Source organism: Protopterus annectens, chromosome 16.part0 (assembly GCF_019279795.1).
Source record: "Protopterus annectens isolate FY-2018-M chromosome 16.part0, PAN1.0, whole genome shotgun sequence".
Classification (NCBI taxonomy): Eukaryota; Metazoa; Chordata; order Ceratodontiformes; family Protopteridae; genus Protopterus; species Protopterus annectens.
In genome coordinates this window covers 204074851-204094587 of record NC_056750.1, presented here as the reverse complement: position 1 = coordinate 204094587, position 19737 = coordinate 204074851, and the positions used below count along the sequence as shown (strand labels likewise).

The 19737-nt window shown below is 43.4% G+C and overlaps 1 protein-coding gene across 1 annotated transcript in view; it reads left to right on the top strand.

The window, feature by feature from the left end:
* The window catches only part of LOC122790908 (zinc finger protein 536-like), a 517195-nt gene that overhangs the window by 339980 nt on the left and 157478 nt on the right, over positions 1-19737 (top strand). The window lies entirely within an intron of this gene.

Here is a 19737-nt window from a genome sequence, read left to right as displayed (position 1 = left end):
ACTGAACGTGGTATATCAGAGACTAATGCAATATTTTATTCTTTCGGAATGGAGTAAAATTATTTTATATAGAAGCATGTTGTTTGATTTTCTGGATGCTTAGAAAATGCTTGTGTGAATAATAAGTCATTGAATTGTGGTGTTTTTGGTAGTTGTGTGCATTAGGGGGCAAATTTAGACATGGTTAAGGCTTGCTGTAGCCAGGTACAGCAACCTCCAAGTGTGCATTCTGTTTAAATGAAAGCTTTGTTACAAATCAAATGCCCTTCTAAGACAACCCTGTGAGACTTCTCATTTAGGTATGTACTTTACGTTACTCATGGTTTGCTGTCTAGAAGGGTATTGCAGCACTGTAGGTGGAGTCCATGAACAGCAAATATTTTACAAGTTTTGTCTTATTAGTCACATTGCTATGAAAAGAACGATTGTCATAGCATCCAGAAGATGGGCTCAGGTGAGGGGAAAAAATATGGATCACAGCTGCTTTCCTAAATATCTTAACAGAGGTGTATCAGTACTTAGAACATTACAACTTCAAGTTATAGTAATTCTGTCTTTGTTGCATCAGTAAATACATGCTTATTATTTTCAGGAGAGCAGAATACAGTTAGGCCATATATCCTTGTAACTTTAACTCAGATGTTTTGAGCTGGTTAATGTTGAAGAAATTTTTGAATGAAATTGTCATTTACCACTGAAGTTGTTTCTTCCAGTATTTTTCCTCTTCAGTTTGTGACATTTGAATGTTTTGTGACTTTGCACTACAAACAGATGAAGTTACAGGATAATTGAGCCCAATTTTCCTTGCAATAAAATTTAATAAAATATATTGTAAGGTTGGAATCTTATTTCGAAATATGCCAGAGCTGAATTCTGCAGTTATCAAATACGACAAGGTTCCATAGCAAAACAAAAGTTTCTTTTCAAGAGAGAAACATATTTCCTGCAAAAAGAGTCAGTGTTGCATTTGTTATACAACTTTTTTTTTAATTGATTCCTTTTCTCTGCCAGACTGCTCTGACCGTCAGTTATTCAGTTGAGGCTCCTTTGTTCCTTCCATTCAGAGATTCTGCTAGCAGGCCAAGGGCCACTCCCAGGATAACTGAATGATTAGGAGTAGGACAGTACCGAATTGTTTCCAGAATGGGGAATTATACAGGTCAGCTGTAGAAGTTATTTTCATTCTCAGCAAGCCTGTTTCTTTTTCGTTACTCTTAATTTCCATTGCCCCACAGCAGCATGAACAAAAGGATTTACAGAGTCGTAGCAACTGATATGCTTCCCTCTTATGTGTCATCCTTATCTGTAGCATGCAAACATGCTGCTTAGTGGGTGCTTTCCCCATCCCTTTTACTGTCCTGCTACAGTACCCACCTTCAGCTGTGTGTCCGTATTGCAGCAAACCAGACCACCTTCCTCCTCCTTGGTTGATAAGCTGGAGTGGACTGCTTATTTACACCCTCCCCTGCTAACTGCAACAGCTCCTGAGTCGCCATTCGAACCTGAGTCATCTGCGTTGAGTGGCCTTTATCCTTCCATGTTGAAATCTCTACTTGTTTTGCAGCAGCAGCTGAAAACCAGTTGGTGTTCAAAGACAATTTTTTTATTTCAAGGATGTTTTTTCAATTAGGGCTGATATTTGAAAGTATAAGCCATTAGAGCTTTGAACATATGTGAATGGATATTGCTTATTGCAACATCTGTTTTGAGTAAATTTGTGGGAGTCATTGGCACATGAGGTATTCTTATTACCTTGTGCTGTTTGTTTGTAACTCCTGGTATAATACATTAATTGGTACTGCTATGGAAGGCTAGTGTGTCTCTTTTTCCTTCTTGTTTCATAAAATGTAGCATGGCAGCTTCATAAGATGTTCTTCATGTTTCACTGTTGCAGTCATCACATTTGGGTTATCCCTGCCAGGGTAGCCCTCGGCCAGCCCAAATACCAGAGGCTTAGTATTTCTGGGTCGGTTGCTGTTGCTTCAGGACTGATGTCAGGTCGTCAGTAGAAGGCAGCCAACGCCATTACATCAGTCTTTCTTGCCATGGAGCCCAAAGCAGAAGCAGTTTGCACGACTGCCGGTCGGCCACTACCTGAGTTTCATCTACCGATTTGAACTGAAGTCTTCTAAAGCTAAGTACTCGTTGGGGATCCTTTTTTCTTGCACTAAGTGATGTCAGAAAAAGTTAACAATTGTCTCGCCTGTGGAAAGCAAATGCCACACCGAGATTTTAATTCTTACTGCGTCACTTGTTTAGGCCCAGACCACGACATCCTCCACTGATGCTTCTGTGCTTTGTTCAACACCAGAACTGTCCGTTGTCGGACACTTATTGCAGCTAGATATTTTCACTTACAGTCCGCAAACTCTGATAAGGCTTTGGTAAGTCATCCGACAGCAGATCTTCCGAAAAACCGTAAAGATAAAAAACAGAAACAGACCCTACAGGTCCAAACCTACCAATGATGCTTCCGTTAAGCTAGTCGTCAGTTCTCCGGTCCTCGGTGAGGTGCTTTCGCAGCCCCAGATGCCCACTTCTGTGGATTCACAGGCCACTATCGAGACCCTTTCAGAGTCCGGTAATGCCGCAAATCTCTTCTTCGACTAAGGATCCTGTGGTCATCTCTACCTCGGATGGGTCTGGAGCTGCTGAGTAGGCACCGGCTTCAGAGGAACTCCTTCACACTACCGACTCTCGACACAAACCAAAGTCTTCTTTCGCAACTACCGTTCTTTCGAAAACTACCGAGTTTCTTAGGCCCAGGGTATGAACCGCATCCAAGAAACCGACGACCCAATTTCAGGCACCTTCTTCCTTGCCTCAGTCTCAAATGCTTAAAATGGCAGAAGACCTTATCATGCTGATCAGGAGAAGCCAAGCTACCCCCTCCAAAAGGAAAAGAGATCTGTCCCCTGTAGTTTTGTCTGAACAAGAGTCAGATGACTCTGAAGTATCTGAATATGAAGACATGCAACCCCTCTCTACTTATGAGGATTCTGATGCAGAGGATTCCATCCCTTCCGCCTCTCCCCCAGAGGATTTTTCCTTTGGACAAACCCTTCATACCTTAAGGGAGCATTTCCAATGGGAGAGTCAGGACTACCTTCCGTCTAAAAAGAGACTCCGGGAATTCTTAGATCTTCCACAGTACAGACTCTTGGCCATCCCCCCAGTCCTGGATGTTGTGGAGGATGATTTCCTGGAATCAAGCTTGACTCCTGACACCCTCCCTCCTGCACCCAGAAAACCAGACAGGTACTATAGAATCCCTGACTCACACAAATTTATTTTTAAAAATCCTACTATTGACCCTGAGGTAATTTTTCAAGGGCCTGAGGGGATTAAAGCAACCTCTGCTAAGAATCCCACCCCCTCCGATAGGGATTCCGGAGCACTAGACAGATGGGGTAAAAATTATACATATCAGCTACTCTTGCTATCAGGGCACTAAATTGTCAGTACCATATGCTAAAATTTCAGCAACATACCCTGGAACTCCTCAAACAAAAACTTTCTTCCTTTCCTGCTTGTGCAGAAACTAGAGAGTTACAAGAGTTAATGCATTCTGCAAGTCAAGTAACTAAACACACCTTGCACTGTGGTTTTCGGATCTGTTATTAGAAGGCATTCATGGCTTAAGGAACAGCCCTTGCCAGACCATGTCAAATCTAAATATGCCCCCTTGCACAAAGACAAGTTATTTGGCAGTAAGGCAGAAGAGGTCTTAAAAAAGATGAAAAAAAGCAAAATCTATGCCGACAGTTAAGGATTTCTTACAGGCTCAGCCACCCAGGTTCAGCAGGCATTGTCTCACCAAGCACTGGTCCTTTCCTGCTCCCACTACACCAGTCCAGCCCAGACCCCAGGGAAACAAAACCCCCAGACAGCAGCCACAGGGAATGCAGAGATCTAAGCAGTGGACTACCTCCACTTCAAAACCAGGGAGTTCTAAGCCACCCCCTTATGGTAAGAACTTACAATGACTCACCTCCCTCTGCCCACCTTCACTTACCCATAGGAGGAAAACTCTCCTTTCACGCAAGCATCTGGGCCATCATTACCAACGACTGCTGGGTTCTTAACATAGTGTCCTAGGAATACAAATTTTCTCTCCACACCCTTCCTAACCCAAAAGGGTTCCCAAATCTACCTTCAAACCAGTGAGCAGAGGCGCAAAAGCAATTCCTTTCCCTGCTCTCTATGAAGGCAGTAGAGCATGTTCCTGCAGAACAGAGAGGCCAAGGTTTCTACTCCAGACTGTTTCTGGTACACAGAAAAGAGGGCAACTGGCACCCCATCCTTGATCTTTCCATTCTAAACACCTTCCTGGTGATCCCAAGATTCAAAATGCTCACCCTCCAGCAGCTGCTACCCATGCTCTCCAAGGATGCTTGGCTAGCCATCCTAGATCTAAGAGGCCTACCTCCATATTCCTATCATGCAGGAAATGTCTCTGTTTCAGGGCAGGATCTATGCACTTTCAGTTCTCTGCGCTTCCCTTTGGCTTATCCACTGCTCCCAGAGTTTTCACAAAATACCTGGCTCCCACCCATTACTTTTTGCAGACAAAGAAATATTCAAATTTACCCCTACTTACACGATTGCCTGATTCAGGCAGTCAGGAAAAGCTGTTACAACACTTAACTTTTGTAAAGGACCTACTAACCTCCCTGGGGTATACTGTCAACGAAAAGAAATCAAAACTAGTCCCCACACAAAAAATTGTATTCCTGGGAGCAAGCCAGGACACAGCATCTCAGATGGCATTCCTTACTCCAGAAAAAAAAGCCTACCTGACAGGCTACTTCTCTCAACTAGCCACCAGAACCCAGTTGTCCGCAAGGAAAATCCTGCAAACTCTAGGGTTCATGGCTTCCTGCATCCTACTCATTCCATATGCCAGACTGCATATGAGGAAACTACAATGGTACCTAAAAAGCCTTTGGTGTCAACACTCTCAAGACCTGGAAACTCTCATACCAATGATACCTTGACTAAGGAAAGATTTTCTTTTGTGGGCAGCAGCTTGCAACCACAACAACGGACTTCCCTCACAACTCCACACCACCCAAACCCTCACAACAGATGCCTCAGACTATGCCTGGAGCACACAACTGGACAGCAGGTGCATTCAGGACCACTGGAGCCCAAATCAAATACATCTGCACATCAACCAAAAACAGATGTTAGCTGTTCAGCATGCCCTGACAACCTTCAGACCCCTACTTTCCGCGGGGCCTCTACTGATCACGACAGACAACACCACAGTGATGTGGTATATCAACAAGCAGGGAGGGACTCACTCATATCCTCTCTGCAGGCTCACCATGACCCTTTGGCACACGACCTCAGCCATGCACCTACACCTGCTAGCACAATTCCTGCCAGGCTCTCTAAACTCTGTGGCAGATATCTTAAAATAGAAACCTGCTAGACCCACATGAGTGTCAGCTAGACCACAGAACCTTCAGCCTTGTAACCCAGAAATGGGGCACCCCGAAGGTCGACCTCTTTGCCTCCCACTCCAATCATCAGCTCAGAAAAGTCTGCACCAGGGAACCTCACCGCAAGGCCTGGAAAGTGGATGCTCTATCCTTCCAGTGGATAAACCTCTCGGTCTATGCATTTCCTCCTCTACCACTCATATCAAGGGTACTGATCAAAATAAGGTAGGAAAAACTGAGGGCAATCCTGATTGCCCCAGACTGGCCACGCCAGCACTGGAACCCACAGCCTGTCACCCCTGCCACCATGGCACCTACCTCAGATCCCTACACTCCTGACCCAGGGGAATGGAGAATTCATGCATCCCAAGTTGCAGACCCTCAACCTGGCAGCCTGGCTTATTCCCTGACCACCCTTCAAGCTGCCAGCCTAAGCAGACAAGTCCTAGATGTTATACGTGAGGCCAGACGTCCCCAGCACTAGGAAATCCTACGCTGACAAGTGGAAAAGGTTTTGCACCTGGATCCAGGTTAAGGGAGCCAGAACAGCACAGCTCTCCCTACCTCTTATCCTGGATTACCTGGCAGACCTTCTGCACAGGGGTCTATCCTTCTCTTCTATTAAAGTTCATGCCTCTGCCATCTCTGCTCATTACAGCACAGAGCCTCCTCTCTTCTTGCATCCTCTCATCAAACAGTTCCTAAGAGGGGCTAACATCTTAAGGCCACCCAGAAGAGCTCCTTCCCCAGCTTGGGACCTTAACCTTCTGTTGGAAAAGCTCAACCTACATCCCTTTGAACCTGCAGCTTCAGCAGAGGTAAAATTTCTCTCTTAGAAAACAGACTTGCTTCTGGCTATCACTTCAGCTAGAAGAGTTTCAGAGCTACAAGCACTCATGGCTGTAGAGCCCTTCATCATTTTCCATGCTGACAGAGTGTCACTCAGGACTAACCCATCGTTCATGCCTAAAGTGGTGTCCAGTGCGGCTCTCAACCAATCCATACATTTGCCCACCTTTTTCCCTAACCCACAAAACAAGGGGGGGAAGTATTCTGCACTCTCTAGATGTGCACAGACAGCTCAGATTCTGTCTGGGCAGGACTAAATCTTTCAGAAAAACTGATCAATTGCTAGTCAGATTCACAGCAGGAGCAGAAGGCAAGGCCATATCCAAACAATCTCCAAATGGATAGCACACTGCATCCATTTCTGCTACAGACACCATGGGAAACCACCCCCAAAGGGGGTCAGGACACATTCCACCAGAGCAACCTCCACCTCTGCAGCATTTCCCAGAGGGGTCCCCACCAGGGACATCCTGGAGGCTGCAACATGGACATTAGTTCATACCTTCACCAAGCATTACCACCTGCCTATCTTCTCCAAATGTAGGGCAGGCTTTGCCACCGCAGTCTTGCAGGGCATCCTAGCCAGCCCACAGTCTTCTTAACTGTCTCTACCTTTTTCTTCAGCTTTGGGAATCAACCCAAATGTGATGACTGCAACAGTGAAACATAAAGAACATAGTACAATTGTGTACACTTAGCATAAATGTAGATGTTTGAGTGTATTCACTGTTGCAGTCCTGGTTTCCCTCCCTCCGTCCCCCTTCTCTCTCTGTCTCTCTTCCTCTCTCCTTACAGTGATTTTTTGGTATTTACTTTCTACTGGTGGTGTTCTTCCACCATAGCCTAGCTCCCTATTTGGGGAGCTCCTGACAGGTGAAGAAAAACTGATGTAATGGCGTCGGCTGACTGATTTTATACCACTGAGGACCTGACATCAGACCTGGAGTGACAGCAACCCACGCCGAAATACTAAGCCTCTGATATTCGGTCCGAGCTACCCCTGGAAGGATAACCCAAATGTGATGACTGCAACAGTGAATACACTCGAACATCTACATTTATGGTAAGTGTACACAACTGTACTTTTTTAGTTTTTGTCAAAATTCTTGTCTTTTCATTATAAAGCTTATTAATGTTAGGGTTCCACCATGTGGGTTTGCTTCTGGAGTTTGCCCGTATTTATTGCTATAGGGCACAGCTGCATCTATGGCATTTCCATGCCAGTTGCTCCAAGAAGGCACTAATTAGGTCTTACAAGAGGAGCACTTTATTTGGGCAACAAACACATTAATTTTCTAAGTGATTAAACCATAGTGTAAGTAAGTGACTTGCACTTCTAAAGAAATACATTTATATTGAAAGGCCAGTATTCTTTTGTAAGTCACTATCTGAAAAATGTTATGATAATATTTTGTGAGTGTGAACGTATGTGTTTTGTGCATGTGTATGCATATGTGTGTGTGTGTGTGTGTGTATATATATATATACATATATATATATATATATGTATATACACATCCATATATATATATGTATATATATATATATATATATATATATGTACACACACACACACACACACATCTATATATATATATATATATATATATATATATATATATATATATATATATATATATATATATATATATATAGACACACACACACACACACACACACATCTATATATACACATCTATATATATATATATATATATATATATATATATATATATATATGGGTTCATATGAGATAAACGACACGTTGTTCCATCGACAGCCGCAGATGGACTTCAAGTAACCAAAACGTCAAAACAACGAAAACTAACATAAACGAAACTCACTCAACCGACAAGTCTAAACTACATACTAGCACTAAACAACACATACCTGCAAAGTACAATCACTACCACAGAAACACATACACAACTACATACATACTGCTACCTACGATATGCACCTCATACACTCCACACCACAACAACAATAATTAAAAAACAAAACGGATCCCCACTCCAAACACCACACACAGAACACAAGCAAACCAAACTCCTACCAAAGCAACACTAAACCTGACATACACACCTATCGACAACCCTGACCCAAACCCTAACCCTAAGGTCCGTCACTCTCGCACACTCACCTAACCCACGCCCTAACCCTAACTCACTTAACCCACCCCTAACCCAAACGATATCACTACTACTACACACTTACCCGACCCGAGCCCTAACCCTAACTCACTTAACCCACCCCTAACCCAAAAGATATCACTACTACACACTTACCCGACCCGAGCCCTAACCCTAACTCACTTAACCCACCCCATCCCCACAGACCGTGAACATCGCACACTTACCTTACTCGCACCCTAACGTCCGTCACTACTGCATACATACACATCCCTTACACATTTCGCTTACCTCCGCGTCGGTGTCGGTTGACTGACTTTCGTTGATTTACGTTTTCGCCTTTGACGCTTGGTTAACTGACGCTCGTTGATTTCAGGTTTCGCCTTTGACGCTTCGTTACTTGAAGACCATCTGCCGGCTGTCGATGGAACAACGTGTCGTTTAACTCATAGGAACCCATATATATATATATATATATATATATATATATATATATATATATACATACATACATATATATATATATATATATATATATATATATATATATATATATATATATATATATATACATACATACATATACATACATACATACATATAGGTGTGTGTGTGTGTGTCTTTATATATTTATGCATGTAAATGAGTATTTGACACTTAGCTGCACACTCATAATTTAAAGTTATGTATTTAATTTATTTAACATTTGTTGACCGGGAAAGTTCAGTGGAGGTCTGGGGAAAAATGCCCCAGACGAGTCTTTGTAACATGGGAGGAAACCCAGAGGAAACCCGTGCAAATACAGGGAGGACATGGAGTCTCCACACAGAATGCACCCCAGCAGAGAATTGAACTGGAGAACCTCTTTCTGTGAGGCAACAGCATTAACCACTGCACCACTGATCTGCCCCCAAAAAATGCACAAGATTGACAAAAAAAAGATTGGTCGACCCCCCCCCCCCCAAAAAAAAAAAACAGTATTTCTTGCAGGGGACAAGTGCCCCCCCCACTTGCCCACTAATTATATGTACCAACTCTGAAATCGTGCAGTGGGGAAAGGGCAACCACCCCCCCCCCAAACCCCACTGTCCGTGGTCTTGCATATAGGTACAAATGGTAGCAGTTAACATTGCTGACAGCCTTATCAACAAAGTTAACTTAAGGTTCCTTTTGTCAAATGTTCGACTGTGCTTCAGAAAAATGCAACAACAGTGTGCAAGCTTTGGGAGTATGTGGGTCAGATTTATGATTAGATAATGAGATTCATTTTAGTGGTGTAGTTGTGGGTCAGTGTGTGTATGAGTGAAGTCGTGGTCTATCTTTAGGGTTAGGTTAGGGAATAGTGTTTTGTGTGTGGGGGTTGTGGGGTGCGTTTTATGTCTGAGTTGTCTTGATTAGCGGTAGTGTTAGAAAAAGGATTGTCTTTTAGGTAATGTACAGGGTTAGAGATGGGGGGGGACATGGTTAGGGTCAGCATGCATGAGTCAGGCTGGATGGAGGAGGCAAAACCTTACTTATGTCTGATAACCGTAACTATGTTCTTATCGCAACCGCAACCATAACTATGTCCCTATCACAACCCTGAACATTAGCTTAAGAAAAACCTTGCAAAAGAAATAATAACTAGAGCTTGCACGAAAATGAAATTGAGTATAAACCGGAAATGCATGAGAAGACAATTCATACAATGTACACACACATCGCTTTTCTGCTGCAGCATCTGAGATGTTACTTTATTAGGATTCGTTGTCTCTAGGGTTACCGCCTTTCTCTCTTTTCACAGAGCAGTCTTGATTCCCGCAGTTGTATCCTATGGAAAAAATGTCAAATATCCTGATATTCAGGGCACAAAATAATTTCAAACTTTCCTATAAATATTGCAAAAAACTAGTATAAGACATCTGAAACACCATAATATGATGTGAAGCAAACGAAGAAACTGAACTTCTTTTAATACTGAGCAATTGTTTTGGTAGTGTAGTGAAGATTATGCCTTTTGTGTTGGTTATGGGTCTGCTATGTCCTGCAAAAGGTTATATCTCAGTAATAAATGTTCCACTTTGGGCATGTGAAAAGCTGGCAGCTGTAGTGTACCATGCAGTTTCTAGCCATCATTATTGTCCACTGGTAATGGCAGTGTGATGGGCAGTGTTTTCTGCTGGTAATCACTGTGTAATGGACTGTAACCCCTGCCTCCCTTTGAGTTGTATTACCTTTATGAAGGGTTGTTGTTAGTATTTCTTTCCCGTTAGAGTAGACATGTTTGTCACCACCCTGAGGCTGCCTTACTAATCCTTAATTTTTTTCTTTCTTTTCTGTAAACAGGGGGTCACAATATGTTGCAGCAGTTTCTCAGAGCAGGTGTTTGTACTTTGGTGCCGCAGGTGATCCAGGCAGTGGGGTGGCACATTGGTGCAGCAACTAATCCAGGTAAGGGGGTGGTGCAGCAGTTAATCCAGGTAAGGGGGTGGTGCAGTGGTGCAGCAGTTAATTCAGGTGAGGGGGTGGTGCAGTGGTGAGCAGTTAATCCAGGCAGTGGGGGGGGGGGTGAGACAGTAGTGCAGCAGTTAAATCCATCAAGGGAACATGTTCTTCCTCCTGAGCAAGTATGCGTAGTTTAAATTCCTTGTGCTACAGTCAGCTTCCAAAGGTCCAACATAATGTAAGCATTTATAAAATGTTATTGCATACATTTACTTATTGTACCTTTGTCTGCATTTTGGTAAGCACTTGGTTTCACTGAAAATGAAATATGCCTCTTTTAAAGGAAGCCCTAGAAGCCATTCTTTTTAGTGCATTGATCATAAATCTTGCATTTGAAATTATTAGCATAATGTTATACCCAGAATACATAATATGCATTCCAAACCAAAGGATGTTCTTCGTGTTTCACTGTTGCAGTCATCACACTTGGGTTATCTGCCTGCAGGTAGCCCTCAGTTGGCCCGAAAACCAGAGACTTAGTATTTCTGCATCGGATGCTGTCACTCCAGGACTGACGTCAGGTCGTTAGGGGTATAAAAACAGGCAGCCGATGCCATTACATCAGTCTTTCTTGACGAGGACCCCTAAGCAGATGCAATTTGCAAGTGCTGGTCAGCCGCTACCTGAATTTTCGTTTACGAATTTAATAATCCTGAATTCTTCTAAAGCTAAGTACCCCGTTGGGAATCCTTTTTTCTTGCTCTAACTGATGTCAGAAAAAGTTAACAATTGTCTTGCCTGTGGAAAGCAAATACCTCGCAGAGATTTTCATTCTTACTGCATCACCTGTTTAGGCCCAGACCACGATGTCCCTCACTGTCAGTTTTGTGCTTTATTTCATGCCCGAACCATTTGTCGTCGGGCTCTCTTTGTCAGTAAATTCTTTCGCTCTCAATCGCCATATTCTGAAATGGCTTCTGTAAGCCATCTGACTACTGGTATTACGAAAAAACGTAAAGATAAAGACAGAGACAGACAGCATAGGTCCAGAACTGCTGACAACGCTTCCATTAAGCTAGTTGCCAGTCTGCTGGTACTCAGTGAGGGGCCTTTGCAGCCCCTGATGCCCGCTTCAGTGGATTCGCAGGCCTCTATTGAGACCCATTCGGAGACTCTTCATTGACTATGGAACCTGTGGATGTCTCTACCTTGGATGGATCTGGAGTCGCTGAGCAGGCACCGGCTTTTGATGCAATTTTTCGCTCAACTGATGTTCGACTCAGACTTCTTTTTTAACCAAAACTACCAAGTTTCTTACACCCAGAGTACGCACTACGCCTAGAAAAATGACGACCAAAGTGCATGCACATGCTCCCATGCCACAAAAACAAATGCTTAGAATGGCTGAAGACCTTATTACGCTGATTAGGGGAAGTCAGCCTTCCCCTGCTAAGAGACAGAGTCCAGACCCTTTCAGCTTCTACAGACCAGGAGCCCGATGACTCTGAAATTTCTGATTATGAAGACATGCCCTTATCTGCTTATGAGGATTCAGATGCAGAGGAATCCATTCCCTCTGCCTCCCCTCCAGAGGTTTTTTCTTTTGGTGAAACCTTGCATACCTTACAAGAGCATTTCCACTGGGAACACCAAGACTGTCTTCAGTCCAAAAAGAGATTCAGAGAATTTCTAGAGCTGCCTCATCACAGGCCCTTAGCAATACCCCCTGTCCTGGATGATGTGAATGATGTTTGTATGGAATACAGTCTTACTCCTGACACTTTACCTCCTGCCCCTAGGAAACCAGACAGGTACTACAGAGTACCTGACACTCACAAATTTCTTTTCAAGAATCCTACTGCTGACCCAGAGATCATTCCCCAGGAGCCTAAAGGTATCAAGGCTACTACAACCAAGAATCCCACCCCTTCGGACAGGGATTCCAGAGCCTTGGACAGATGGGGTAAGAAGGTATATACCTCTGCAACTCTTGCTATCAGGGCATTGAATTGTCAGTTTCACATATTGAAGTACCAGCAACATATTATGGTACTTATTAAACAAAAAGTGGCAACCTTTTCAGACTGTGCAGAAAATAAAGAATTGCAGGAGCTTATGCACTCTGCAAGCCAAGTCAGCAAGCATACTTTGCAGTGTGGCTTTGACGCTGTAGAAGCATCTTGCCAGGCAGCTGTCACTGGCTCTGTACTGAGAAGGCATGCTTGGCTGAAGGAGCAGACCATGTCAAATCAAAGTTACTAGACGCTCCTTTGAATAAGGACTGTTTGGCACCAAAGCAGAAGAGGTTCTTAAAAAGACAGAAGAAAAATCTAAGTCTATGCAGACTGTTAAAGAATTCTTACAAGTGCAACCCGCTAGATTCAGTAGGCATTGCCCTTCCAAACACTGGTCCTTTCCAGCCCCCTCCAGGCCTTCTCAAACTAGACCCAGGGGAAACAGACCATCCAGACTTCAGTCTCAGGGTATGCAGAGATCTAAGCAATGGAGTGCCCCCACTCCTAAAGCAGGGAGTGGTAAGCCACCTCCTCATGGAAAAAGTTCACAATGACTTCTTTACTCCACTCCCCAGCCCTGACCAATTGCTTGTGCCCTTAGGAGGAAAACTTGCCCTTCATGCAAAAAACTGGATGTCCATCACTCAGGATCGGTGGGTCCTCAACATTCTATCCCAGGGGTACAGATTTTATTTCCATTCACTACCAACCCCAACCGGGTTTCCAGACCTTCCTCCAAACCAGTGGGCGGAGGCTCAAAACCAAGAACGTTCTCTGCTCAATATCAGAGCTATTCAGCCTGTTCCAGTATAACAAAGAGAGGTCAAGGATTCTACTCCAGACTCTTCCTAGTACCCAGGAAAGAGGGCTGTTGGCGCCCAATCCTGGATCTTTCCATTCTCAACACCTTCCTGGTGGTACCAACATTCAAAATGCTTACCCTGCAACAGCTTCTTCCTATGCTAGCCAAGGATGCCTGGTTAGTCACCCTAAACTTAAAAGAAGCCTATCTGCATATTCCCATAAGGGAATCATGCAGGACATATCTACGTTTCAGGGCAGGGTCTATGCATTATCAGTTCTCTGCACTTTCCTTTGGCTTATCTACTGCACCCAGAGTATTCACAAAATGCCTGGCTCCAGCCATTGCATACTGCAGGCAGAGAAGTATCCAAATGTACCCGTACTTGGACGACTGCCTGATTCAGGCGGACAGTCAGGAATTGCTGCTGCAGCACCTGACATTTGTGAAAAACCTTCTCACATGGAATTAATATGTATTCATGGCCACTGGAGCCCAAGTCAAATTCATCTGCACATCAACCAAAAAGAGATGCTAGCTGTACAGAATGCCTTGACAGCTTTCGGATCCCTAATCTTTCTAGGACAACTGCTAATAAAAAAAGACAACACCACAGTTATGTGGTACATCAACAAGCAGGGGTAATCCATTCCTACCCACTCTGCAGGCTAGCCATGGCCCTGGACATTCAAGTCCATCTGCAAGCTCAATTCCTGTCAGGCAAACAAACATTTACTGGCAGACGGCTTAAGCAGAAATCTCCTAGACCCACACGAGTGGCAGTTGGAGCATAGCACCTTCAACCTTCTCATCCAAAAATGGGGGACCCCAGAGGTGGATCTCTTTCCCTCCCCTACAGCCACCAGCTCAGCAAATTTTGCACCAGGAATCCTCACAGCAGGGCCTGAAAAGTGGATGTTCCATCTTTTCATTGAGTAAATCTCTCAATCTATGCCTTTCTCCCTCTGCCCCTCCTTTCAAGAGTATTACTCAAGATACAACAGGACAGACCAAGGACAATTTTGATTACCCCAGACTGGCAACGCCAGCACTGGTACCCCCTCCTGCGCAGTGTGACATCAGTGCCACCCTGGCACCTACACCAGAATCCAACCCTCCTCTCTCAGCAGGAGGGACAGATTCTGCATCCACAACTGCAAATCGTAAATTTTGCAACCTGGCTTATTCCTTGAATTCTCCCCCAGGGACCTTAAGCAAACAGGTGCTGGACGTCATTCTTGAAGCCAGAAGACCCAGTACAAGAAAATCCTATGCTGATAAGTGGAAACGGTTCTGCTCATGGATTCAGTCTAAAGGAGAGGACACAACACTGCCCTGTCTGCCTCTTATCCTGGATTACTTAGCAGATCTACCCCCACAAAGGCCTGTCCTTCTCCTCCATTAAGATACATGCCTCAGCCATTTCTGCTCATTACAACACTGAGCCACCTCTCTTCTTGCACCCTCTTATCGAACAGTTCCTGAGAGGGGCAAACAACTTAAGGCCACCAAGGAAAGCACCCACCCCTGCTTGGGACCTTAACTTTGTACTGGAAAAGCTCACGCTTCCCCCCTTTGAACCTGCTGCATCAGCAGAGTTAAAATTCCTCTCTTGGAAAACAGCCTTGCTTCTAGCCATCACTTCAGCTAGAAAAGTGTTTGAGCTACAAGCACTGATGGCTGTGGAACCCTTCATTATTTTCCATACCGACAGGGTTTCCCTCAGGACTAACCCTTCCGTTATGCCTAAAGTGATGTCCAGTGTGGCTCTCAATCAATCCATCCATTTGCCAACCTTCTTCCCTAATTCTCAGAATAAAGGGGAAAGGATCATGCACTCCTTGGACGTGCACAGACAGCTCAGATTCTACCTTGATAAGACTAAGCCCTTCAGAAAATCTGACCAGCTACTAGTCAGCTTTGCAACAGGGGCAGAGGGCAAAGCCATTTCAAAACAAACTGTTTCCAAATGGATAGCACACTGCATCCATTTCTGCTACAAGCACCATGGGAAACCAACCCCTCAGAGGGTCAGAACACATTCCACTAGGGCAAAATCTACCTCTACAGCATTTCTCAGGGGAGTACCTATCAAGGACATCCTGGAGGCTGCTATCTGGAGTTCTGTACACACCTTCACCAAGCATTACCACCTGTCTATTTTTTCCAAATCCAGGGCAGGATTTGCTACAGCAGTCTTGCAAGGCATACTAGCCTGCCCTAACTCTTCTTGACTGCCTCCACCCTTCCCCAGCTTTGGGAATCCGCCCAAGTGTGATGACTGCAACAGTAAAACACGAAGAACATAGTACAGTTGTGTACACTTACCGTAAATGTAGATGTTCGAGTGTATTCACTGTTGCAGTCTTGGTTTCCCTCCCTCCAGCCCCCTGTTTTTCTTTCTCTGTCTCTCTCTCTCTCTCTCTCTCTCTCTCTCTCTCTCTATGGCTATTAATAACTCCTTCTGGGGTACTGGTATTGGTATTTACTTTTTACTGGTGGTGTTTTCCCCACCATAACCTAGTTCCCTATTTGGGGGGCTCCTGAGATTTGGGGCAATAAAAACTGTAATGGTGTCGGCTGCCTGTTTTTATATCCCTGACGGCCTGACGTCAGTCCTGGAGTGACAGCATCCGAAGCAGAAATACTAAGTCTCTGGTATTCGGGCCGACTGAGGGCTACTTGCAGGCAGATAACCCAAGTGTGATGACTGCAACAGTGAATACCCTCAAACATCTACGTTTATGGTAAGTGTACACAACTGTACTTTATACATACACACATGCTTATTGGCTCAGTAAAAACATTGTAGATTTGCGCATTATGTAACAAATGTAAACAGAGAAGCATGTGCTGGATAAAAGGTAGCCGCTATGTTAGGTGAAGACATATGCATGTGTGCTTGGGAAGGAGTCAAGGGAAATCACAGTCTTGCTTTTAGAAGTACTGTAAAGGAAATGTGGACTCAGGATGTATTCTTTCTCTGTGCCATTAAAAGTCAGCACAGTAACGGAGAGGGAGATGTAGCAAGTTCTCACTCGAATGGGAAAGGTGCAGCCCCAGTGCTGCGTTAGAGGAAACATTTCAGAGAGAAGAGAATGCAGTGCCACAAGCATTATCCTTTGCCTTGACTGACGCCATAGCAGCTGCTCTGGGAATGTGAGGTGTCTGGCTGGTGTGTAGTGAGTGACAATCCACAAGATTTTTCTATAGGATTCCTAGTTTAAAAGCTGATGAGTAATGTGAAGTTCTGTATACTGCACAGTACATAGTGATAATGGCCTGTATACTGCACAGTACATAGTGATGATGGCCTGTATACTACACATTACTTAGTGATGACGGCCTGTGTACTACACATTACATAGTGATGGTCTGTATACTGCACATTACATAGTGTTGATGGCTGGTATACTGCACATTACATAGTGATGACGGCTGGTATACTGCACATTACATAGTGCTGACAGCCTGTATACTGCACAGTACATAGTGATAATGGCCTGTATACTGCACAGTACATAGTGATGATGGCCTGTATACTACACATTACTTAGTGATGACGGCCTGTATACTACACATTACATAGTGATGGTCTGTATACTGCACATTACATAGTGATGACGGCTGGTATACTGCACATTACATAGTGCTGACAGCCTGTATACTGCACAGTACATAGTGATGATGGCCTGTATAGTGTACATTGCATAGTGATGACGGCCATACAAGGTGATGTCTGGACATTTATTGGTGAGCAGGCCTTTAAACATTTGAAACAAAGCTGACAGCAGCATAGGTGGAGTATCCTTTTTTATAATGTCAATACCTAGCAAACTTATCTGCTGCCCATGCTTTCCACTTCTTCCTCTTAAACATGAGAGTCATATATCAGATTTCTAAAATCATCACACTACAGAGTAGCGAGTATATATGCTGGATTTGTCAGTTGACCTGCATACACACACATGTAAGAGAGCACAGTGATTTCAGAAGCATTCATTATGCATGTTCTGCCACTCAGTGAGTAATATGTGCTAGACTCCTCTGCTGCATGCTTATGGTTTGCCTGCCTACCCAGTGGTCCTCAGGGTTTTCTAGAGGGATTGCTATAACATCTGCAAACTGCACCCCCCCCCCCCATTCTGAGAGAAATGCGAGTCAACCATTGACTCCACGCTCCCCACCTCACTCATTAGTACCATAGTTAAAACCAGAATTAGCATGTAGCACACTGGCCTTTCATGCTGGAAGATCAGAAGGTTATCCAGTGGAACAGGAAGCAATTGGTCAGGTGTCATAGGAAGATATTTTGAAACATTCCACAGGAAACCAGTATAAACGTTCACTTGAAGCTGGACAGCAAGGGAAGGAACAGGAAACTTCGATGCATTCAATGCTGAGGAGTGATATGCCAGTTGTTTCCCATATGACAGAGCAATGGATGGCACAGGAAAAAATTGAAGGGAATGTGTCACAGGAAGATGCAGTAGAACTTTCTGTAGAATGTCCGCAGGAAACGGAAAACAAGGGATGTGCCCTCAGTTTGGAAGAAAATGAGCTAAGGGAAGAGTTACTTGATTTAATAGAGATAGACATATTAAGATCAATGAAAGAAATAGACTGCAGAAGGTCAATAAAATCCAAAAAGTCAGAAATCTGATAAAACAAATGAACACAGTAATTAGGACTGTCCATAGAGATCCATGCAATGCAACAGAAGTAAACAGGATATATTACTGTGCAGCTAAATTAATAACTGATAAAATTCTACCACAAGAACACAGGGTAGTAAGGGAAAGGAAGGGGAGAAATCAAATACCGTCATGGAAGTATGGAATAGAGAAAACAGTAAAGCAATTAAGACCAGAAGTGTCAATGTTAGAAGACTATAGAAGAGGGAACAGATCAACGAAAATAATAAGAAAGATAGCTGTGACAAAATCAATGTGTAGTATTAGAACAGACCAGGATCTATCATGCACTATTGCAAATAAATTAAAAATTTCAGCACAGGTGGAAAAAATTAGAAGATACACAGATAGATATAAAGGAAAAATACAAAATAAGCAGTTTATTGTTGACCCAAAAAAAAAATTTTTATAGAGAATTGGGAAATAAGGTAAAAGGAATTGAAAGACTGCCAAAAAAGAAGAAATAGATACATTTTGGAGAAGTATCTATGAAGATCTTGTGGAACATAAAGATGATAAATGGATAGAAGAAGTAAAAGAAAGAATAAGAAGTTTAAAGGTACAGGATATGAACTTGGATGAATTAACAGCCAGAGAGATTGAAATGAAGTTAAATAAAAAGAAGACTAATCAGAAAACCCCAGGCCCAGATGCAGTGCCTAACTTTTGGTTAAAAGTATTACCATCTTTGCATGAGGATTTAGCCATGAGTAATGCGCACCCTGAACAGACACCAACCTGGCAACAACAGGAAAAATTATGCTTCTTCTAAGAGTGAACCTGCAAGCTACCCTATAAACTATAGACCAATAACTTCCTTTCCGAAGATGTATAAACTATGTATGGGAATTGATGCTGACAGAGTTTATAGTCATTTATTAGAAAACTCAATTATGGCAGCAGAACAAAAGGGCAATAAAAGAAAGTCATATGGAACAAAGAATTATCTGTTGTTAAAGTCATAGTGGAGAACTGTAAAAAGTGGAAGAATCATGGCATGAATTGACTACAGAAAAAGCATTTGATAGTATCCCACATTCATGAATAAGAGTGCTTTAAAATGTATAAGATGCACCCTACACTGATTGACTACATTACAGTGACCATGCAACAATGGCAGACCACTTTGCAATTAAGCCATGATAAAGGACAAATCATTATCCCAGGGATAAAAATTCAAAGGGGGATATTCCAGGGTGACACTCTGTCACCATTGCTATTCTGCCTTGCCCTAAACCCATTAAGCTATTTACTTAACAGCTTAGGCCATGGTTGTAATTTGGCTCTTAGAAAACAACAAAATGTAAAGACTTCTCATCTTCTCTTTGTCGATGATTTAAAACTGTATAGCTCATCAGACGAGGAACTGAAAGC